Below are 9,227 nucleotides of genomic sequence, written 5' to 3' on the forward strand. Positions count from 1 at the left end.
GAATCATATAATTTTTAAATATTTTAATGAGGTATATTAAGAAAAAGGGTTTTAAAAGGAGTTTTAATAGGTGCTAGTAGACCCCCATAAAGAAAATATAATTGAGTGGATATGTCAAGAGGGCCCAAATATGATAATTTATTTAAGACCGATCAGATCTACCAAAATAGCACATTCATTAATAACATTTTGGCCTAACTCCTCTAAAGGAAAAGAACCATACGATAAGGTGGTTTGGAGATAGGCACAGTGCCAGGAAATAAATCAATAGAATATTCAATTCTCAATCAGAAGACAAATCAGGCAATTTCTCAGGAAATACATCTGAAATTTCCTTAACCACTTGAATATCCCCAAGAGAAATCTCACTATTATTGTCAGTTATCAAGTATGCTAAAAATCCCTCACATCCTTTTGTCAACATCTTATTAGCCTTAAGTACACATATTAGCCCCCTATAATTATTCAGGTTGCCTTGAAACTAGAATTCTATTTCTCTAAGAATTTTAAATATAATTTCTTTAGAAAAACAATCAACACTGGCATGATAAGTTGCCAGCCAATCCATGCCCAAAATGATGTCAAAGTCATGCATTAAGATTAGTAACAAATCAGCAGAAATTTTTCTATCCCCATAGGAGTTGCCACAGATAAATAACACCCAAGTGGCTCAGTATTTCTATTCGCACGACAAGCAAATGCAATTGACATGAAGGAATGGGTTGCACCAGAATCAAATAGCACTTTAGCATCTCTAGAAAATAGAGATAGTGTACCTATCACAACATCATTAGATGCCTCAGCATCCTGCTTTGTCATAGCAAAAACTCGCCCCTGAACTCTTGGCTTCTTTCTTGGACTTTCCTCAGCTTGGGTGCTAATAGCATTATTATGCCTCTTAAGACAACCTTTAACTATGTGACTAGTTTGCCCGTAGCCAAAACAAGCACCAATCTTCATATAGCATTCGCCACGATGCAACCTTCCACATAGAGTGTAGGGAGGGAAGTTCTTCTGAAATGAAGGACCATCTACACCCTGTTGTTCACTCTTATTGGTAGTACTAGAATGGTTTTGAGTCTAAGGACCCTTGTTATTTTGACCTTTGTTCTGGGATCCTCTATGTCGACTTTGCTGGTTCTGTCGGTCTCGTCTCTTTTGTGACTCATTTAGTCGCATTTCTTTATTAGTAGCCCTATCCACCAAGTCTGCACAATCTGTTATCCTAAAATCTTCTAAAGGATCTCTAATAAATGGGCGCAATCCCTCAAGAAAATGTCTACATCGCTTTTCTTCTGTGTCAACCAATGAAAGAGCAAAACGAGATAAGGTATTGAACTTATCCTCATACTCAGCCATAGTCTTATTCTCCTGAATCAAATCTAGGAACTGTCTCTCCATTTGGTTGGCAACACTTCGAGGAAAACACTTCTCATAAAAAGCATCAACAAACATCTTTCTTGTGATCGGTGTTCTTAGTAAACAAGCTTTGACCTCCCACCAATGATCGACCTCACCTTGAAGGAAAAAAGTAGCGAAGACCACCCTTTGCTCATATGTACAACTAATGGCATCTAGTATCTTATGTATCAGCTTTAACCATGCCTCTACTGCCAAAGGATATGTGGTTGATCCTCGAAAAATTAGGGGTCCTAATTTTTGGAACTGCTCTAATGTCATTATTGTTCTATCGCCCACAATACTGCTTTCCCCTCCACCTCTAGTATTTTGAGAAATACCTCCACTCTGGGCAATTCCTTGTAAAAGCCTAATTTGAGTCTGCAAAATACCAGCTAACATCTGCATTGTTGGGTTAGTATTCTGGGCCATCTCACGAAGTGTAGGATTTCCTTCATCAATTAGTCCTTGTGGATTATTTGTTTTGACCTTATCCGCCATAGTAATATGTTGAGTAGTAGCAGAAGTACTTCTTACCCAAGGACCAGTTACCCTACCGTGCCACTCCATCACTCTCATGCGATAAAGTTCGACTGATACCATTTCTAAGTGCCATTATCCTATTGGTCATCAAGCATATACATAAAGAAAAATTCAATAAACATTTCTTTCATAATAGGGATCATATTTCTACACATATATAAGTAAGTCAACAACTTGAAAATCATTTTTTTTAAACAAGAACGAAATTGTGAATCACAAAATTTATTCACTTAAATCAATTAGTGAAAGTAAATTTTCCGACATACCTATAATCAGCTCCTTATTATACTTATCATAAATCACTACAGTCTTAAAATATGCAAAACCTATGTGGAATATTAATCTTAAGCTATTAATCATTGACCTTAAATGTCTACAAAATCATAAAACCATGCTTTAATGCCACCAATGTAACACTCCAAATTTTCTCAAGAATCCTAAAAGAAATTTGGAATGCAATCTCTAAACAATTAAAACTTATTACTATTCCCAAAAGAAAATCAACAATGTCCAAAGTCGAAACATAGTCTCTAAAACAATAAATACGACAATAATCATTCATTGACAAATTTAGCTCTAAAATAATAACCAAAATAGCAACAATTTATCATCACGAAAATGCCCAAAGCTTTCAGCTAACTAATCATCTTCTCTAAAACCAAAAAGTCCACATCTTCAAAATCACTCTGCAAAAATGTTGGAGACGAGGGGTGAGCCATCAACTCGGTAAGCAAACTCATGCATAAGATTACTAATAGCTATATAGTGCATAATAATTATTATTAAGTGCTATGAATTAGAAATCAGTAATCATTTAATAATCTAATACATATGTACGGTAAAATTTATAATCAATTATGTCATAACATTATGACCATTTTTCAATAAATAATCATTTATCAATAAATTCTTTCATTTGTTCAATTTTGCACATGCCTCATAGTGTCACATGTACTTCCAGTGACCCGGCCAATGGTTTAATTAGGGTCTTTTACCCCACAATAATCGTTAATAGGAGCACACAATACAATTAATTGTTCAATCATATTAGTAACGACAACTACGGATAATGAGCTAAAGTCTTAAAATAATTTTCAATCTTTCAATATCAATCATTCAATAATCGATCAACAAAATCTCTTATAAGACATTTAATTGGCAAAGCTTTACAAATTATTTTTAAGGAAAACAATTTATGGAACACACGTATTTTAAAGCCAATTTTTTTAAACAATTTAAGAAAACATTTTAAATAAACTTTAAACCAAAATGTAAATCATTATTATAAACTATAACAACAAAATACTTCAAAACTATAAACACGCCAATCTTTATGAACAAAACTATTCTTTTCATACATAAATTTGTACATATATATAATAAACGTTATAAATTTGTACATATATATAATAAACGTTATGCATAAATCCACTTACTTCGATCCGAAGTAACAAATAATAATCACAAATAAACGAGCTCACTCTTGGCCTATAATTATCAAGATGATATTCTCATCAATATCATATTCAAATATGACCTCCATAAGATACGCAACATCCTTAAACCATTAACTCTAACCTAAACAAATCAATTCGCCAAACCACCCTCGATCATCTTATAACTATTGTCGGAAAAATCACAAATATGACAAAAGCTATTGTAAAAATTTTGGCATTCAATATAAATGTTAACAAAATTAATTAGAGTAAACTAATGTTTCACAAAAATATTAAAACTATCCAGTGACAAAATAAACAGAGGATTGTAGATTAAAAAATTCATAATTTTAATTATACATGTTTAAAAATAGTGATTCAAGTGTTGATCATCAGAGGAGACAATAGGGAATCAGAATTAAAATTTGTAAAGCATTTGCTAATGAAAAAGTAACTCAAAGTCGCTCCAATATTACCCCCTTGAAATTCTGGAAAACGGTTTCTAAGATTGCGGCAGCCCAACTCTATGATTTTTAACGATTTTAATATAAATCCAAAAATTACGACATTAAATACACAAAAACTAAACATATAGATGTATAGCAATAAAGTTTCTAGGATTTTTGGAAGTCATTTGGAATACGAAATAAATTATAAAAGTGAGAATTGCTGCTGAAAATTGAAATTTTCTAGTACTAGTGTTCCAACTTTGAAAAAAAAAATTAATATACAAAGATTTTTTGGACAATAAATAAATAAATAGAAAGATAAATATGTATAGTTTAATAAGTTATGAAGTTTTATGCGACGAGACTTAACGAAAATAGCAATTGTAGTACATTGAATATACATTGTTCATAGTTTTCATGATAATATATATAAAACCGTTCAATTGATAACATAGAATTATGCATCAAATTTGAATTTCAAAAGATTGTAAGTACTGTTAGAGAAACAATCCAGTGAGTTAACAAATTATACAGAAGCTAAGCAATGAAAACCAGCTACTGAAAATTTCAAATGAAAACCAGAAAGCAAAAAAACAGAAAAGAGATGAAACCGAAACAGAAATATAAACCCGAGGCCTGTGGACAATTTCCTTAAAATAGATTTACCACCTCTTGGAGTGCTTTAGGTCAGCTGGTATATGTTTCCTATGATACAACGGGCACGAATTTCTGGCTAAGCACTGGCTGGAAATTCCGACGAACCACAACTGCGAACTCGATCAGAGAAAACAGACTACGAAGATGGAGGAAGGAAAACAAGTGTGCTGATTTTTCCAGTGTATCAAAAATGGAAGAGGAGATGCCTTTTTATAGTCATGTGAGGATGTAACAGCTGCTTTGTATTGAATTTTCCTAATTCAATATCTTTTATTTAATTGTTATAACAGCCAAATCAATTCAATTAATTGATTTCAAAATTGAATTCAAAAAATAAACGTGAATAACAGCTACAAAAAATAATTGTTGAAGCTGTTACAAATTCTTTGAATTCAAAACGTGAAACTGTTACAATAAAAAATTCAAAAGGAAATTTAAAACGGGCCAAGCTTGCATGGATGTTTTTGGGCTGACATTCGCGTACGCAGGATATGCGGGCGCACACGAGTTCAATCAAATCGGTCTTAGATTTGCACACCCCCCCTGCGCATGCGCGTGTGGAGAGAGCCTCTATCCTTATAATTCTTACTCATGCATAGTTAAGTGTTTATATATAAACACTAATCCCTAGCCTTCTTTTTCTCATGTGGGATAAGCCTCATTTCCTTTCAAATTTCCAACTTCAAGGGTGAAATTTGAGAGACAATTTCACATTCACCCAAGCACCATTTTGAGAAAATAAGACTATAATTTTGAAGTATCAATGGAGTAGAATCCGAACCTCACAAGATTTTTCACTTTCGTTAAGTGGGACCCACTCAAAATGTGCCCTAAAAATAGCATGATATGCTATTTTTTCAACAATCCCCCACATGAATGAAAATTGACAATAAAAACAGAAAAACCGCTAAATTTTGACATCAAAACCATTTTTGACTTTAATGATCGAGTTTATTGGATTAATACCTAACACAGGATAGGTAGGTGTTATCCTTTGAACCTTCCCTTGTAACAATATAATTACTTTACTAGCTGATTAGTAGACGCGATGTCTTTGAACTGTTTTGCCATTAGTGTAAACGATCATATACTACACATAGGTATTTCTCCTAACACTGTTGAGTTCTCATGGTTATGTTCGTTTTGGCCTTGAACATCTACCTGGTTCTGCAAGAGTTTCCAAGAGTTGAACCCATAATAGCTCCCTTTGAAGCGGCCCTACTTCTCTCTCACATAGGTGATATCTTAATTAAGAGTAACCCGCATTACTCCGCTCGAATTTTCCGACGCATAAGAATCATTAAGAGCCTAGCTCAACCTTATTCCCCACGGGCATCACTGTTTCATCATAGGAATGGTCAATGAGGTAATCCTTTTAAGAGAATGACCCCCACAGTGATCCAACTTTAGTCTTTAACAAATAGGTTGTCCTATTGAACCTAGATCTTAGGATCTCCAGTCAACTAGGTTGGGTTTTCCTTCGTTATTGACTAATCATTCTATGGGTTTTAATCCCATTCCCCTCGATGATTTTTCTACTATCTCTCTATTTAACCCTTTGGTTAGCGGATCCGTAATGTTATCTTTTGACCTCACATAATCAATAGAAATAACTCCAGTAGAAATAAGTTGTCTAATGGTATTATGTCTACGACGTATGTGTCTAGACTTACCATTATACATATTACTTTTTGCCCTACCGATAGCTGATTGACTATCACAATGTATACAAATTGTAGGCACAGGCTTTGGCCACTTTGGAATACCTTCTAAAAAATTGCGTAGCCATTCTGCTTCTTCACCACATTTATCTAATGCAATGAATTCAGATTCCATTGTAGATCTGGCAATTACTGTCTGTTTAGAAGATCTCCATGATACAGCTGCACCTGCTAGTGTAAACACATAGCCACTAGTAGATTTTGAATCTTTTACATCAGATATCCAGTTAGCATCACTAAATCCTTATAATACTTCTGGATACCTAGTATAGTGCAGTCCATAATTACGAGTGTATCGAAGATACCTAAGTACTCTTACGATAGCTTTCCAGTGAACGGTTCCTAGATTATTCGTATATCTACTAAGTTTACTTACCGTATAGGCTAGATCTGGTCTGGTACAACTTGTTAAGTACATTAGACTGCCTATTATTCTAGCATATTCTACTTGAGAAATACCATCTCCTCTGTTTTTCGATAGATGGATACTAGTATCTAATGGAGTTTTAGACATAGTATTATCATCTTTAGTAAATTTTCTAAGAATTTTATCTACATAATGAGTTTGACTTAGAATAAGTCCATTAGAAGCCCTTGAGATTTTAATTCCCAAAATGACATCTGCAAGACCCATGTCTTTCATGTCAAACTTAGACTTTAACATATTCTTGGTAGATTTAATCATGTCATCATCACTCCCAACAATGAGCATGTCATCAACATATAAACATAAAATGACATAGTCATTTTCTATTTCTTTGACATAAACACATTTGTCACACTCGTTGATCTTAAAACCACTTGTGATCATCGTATGATCAAATTTCTCATGCCATTGTTTCGGTGCTTGTTTCAAGCCATATAATGACTTTACCAATTTACAAACTTTCTTTTCTTGTCCTGGAGCTATAAAACCTTCAGGTTGCTCCATGTGGATTTCTTCATCTAAATCTCCATTTAGAAAAGCCGTCTTTACATCCATTTGATGTATCTCAAGATTGCGCAAAGCTGCAACTGTTATTATCATCCGAATGGAATTTATTCTCGTAACAGGAGAATAAGTATCAAAGTAATCAAGGTCTTCTCGTTGCCTATAACCTTTAATTACAAGCCTAGCCTTGTACTTATCGATTGATCCATCGGCTTTCATTTTCCTTTTGAAAATCCACTTATACCCCAAAGGTTTACATCCTGAAGGAAGATCTACTAGCTCCCAAGTATGATTTTGTAAAATGGATTCAACTTCACTATTAATGGCTTCTTTCCATAAAGTGCCTTCAGCTGAAGTTACAACCTCTTTAAAGCTTTGAGGTTTACTTTCTAGCAAATACGTCAGAAAGTCTGGACCAAAAGACTTTTCTATTCTAGCTCTTTTGCTACGTCTGACCTCAATTTCTTGTTTTTCTTCTTCTGATGCTTCATCATTTTCAATTGTTGTTTCATGAAATTGTCTCAATTCTCTCGATTCCACTCTAGAATTGCAAGGAAACACATGTTCGAAAAACGATGCATTTTTTTTATTCTATTATCGTATTTTTGTGGACATCTGGAGCTTTAGACTCATGCACCAGAAATCGATAAGCACTACTATTTTGTGCATAACCAATGAAAATGAAGTCAACAGTTTTTGGTCCTATTTTCACTTTTTTATTTAAAGGAACCACTGCTTTAGCAAGACACCCCCCCACTCGTAAGAATTTATATGAAGGTGCTCTACCTTTCCATAGCTCATACGAGGTTTTATCTTCTTGCTTTCGGGGTATTTTATTTAACAAATAATTAGTTGACAAAACAGCTTCTCCCCACATATTCTGGGGGAACCCAGAACTTATCAACATTGCATTCATCATTTCCTTTAAAGTCTGATTCTTTCGTTCTGCAATCCCATTAGATTGAGGTGAATATGGAGCCGTGACTTGATGTATGATTCCACTTTGTTCACATAGTGACATAAACAGAACAGCATACTCACCACCACGGTCACTCCTTAATTCTTTGATTTTTCTATTAAGTTGATTCTCAACTTCATTTTTGTAGAGAATAAACTTTTCCAAAGCTTCATCTTTGCTTTTCAGTAAATATACATAGCAATATTTTGTGCAATCATCTATAAAGGTAATAAAATATTTATTACCGCCTCTTGTTTGAATGGATTTAAAATCACAAATATCACTATGTATTAAATCAAGTGGTTCGGTGTTTCTTTTAATTATTTGGAAAGATGACCTTGTTAGTTTTGCCTCAAAACAAGTTTCACACTTATGTTTCAAATTAATTTGGAAATTGGGAATATGCTTCATGTTAATTAATTTACGCAAAGAATTAAAATTAACATGTCCTAATCTACCATGCCAAATATTAGAAGACTCAAGCAAATAAGCAGAAGAACTAGCTTTATTATTAATTGTTGGTTTAAGAGTCATTACATTGAGCTTAAATAGCCCATCATTAATATAACCCTTTCCCACATACATCCCATTTTTTGACAAAACTACCCTATCTGACTCAAACACCATTCAGAAACCATGTTTGTTCAGCAGCGATCCAGACACCAAGTTCTTCCGAATTTCTGGCACATAAAGCACATCATCCAGAGTCAGCTTTTTCCTAGAAGTCATCTTCAAAATCACCTTCCCTTGACCCTCAATCTCAAACGTAGCAGAAATCCCCATGAATAGCTTCTCTCCATTGCTCACTGCTTCAAATGAAGTGAACATCCCTTTGTCCGAGCAAACATGTCTGGTTGCTCCCGTATCAATCCACCATTCTCTCGTATTAGAGCCAACCAGGTTCACTTCTGAAACCACTGCAGAGAGGTTTATGTCTTAAACATGTTGAGTGATGTTTTCCACGACATTCGCCTCTCGCTTTTTTTTAGGCAACCTGCAATCCGAAGCCTTGTGACCCATCTTATCACAATTAAAACATTTTCCTTGAAACTTTGTTTGTTTCTTGGAAATTCCTCCTTTCGGACCTAATTTTTTATTTTTATTTTTATTTTTAGGTCCATGTTCAACAAAATT

The sequence above is a fragment of the Citrus sinensis genome, chromosome 6 (assembly GCF_022201045.2).
Source record: "Citrus sinensis cultivar Valencia sweet orange chromosome 6, DVS_A1.0, whole genome shotgun sequence".
NCBI classification, from domain to species: Eukaryota; Viridiplantae; Streptophyta; class Magnoliopsida; order Sapindales; family Rutaceae; genus Citrus; species Citrus sinensis.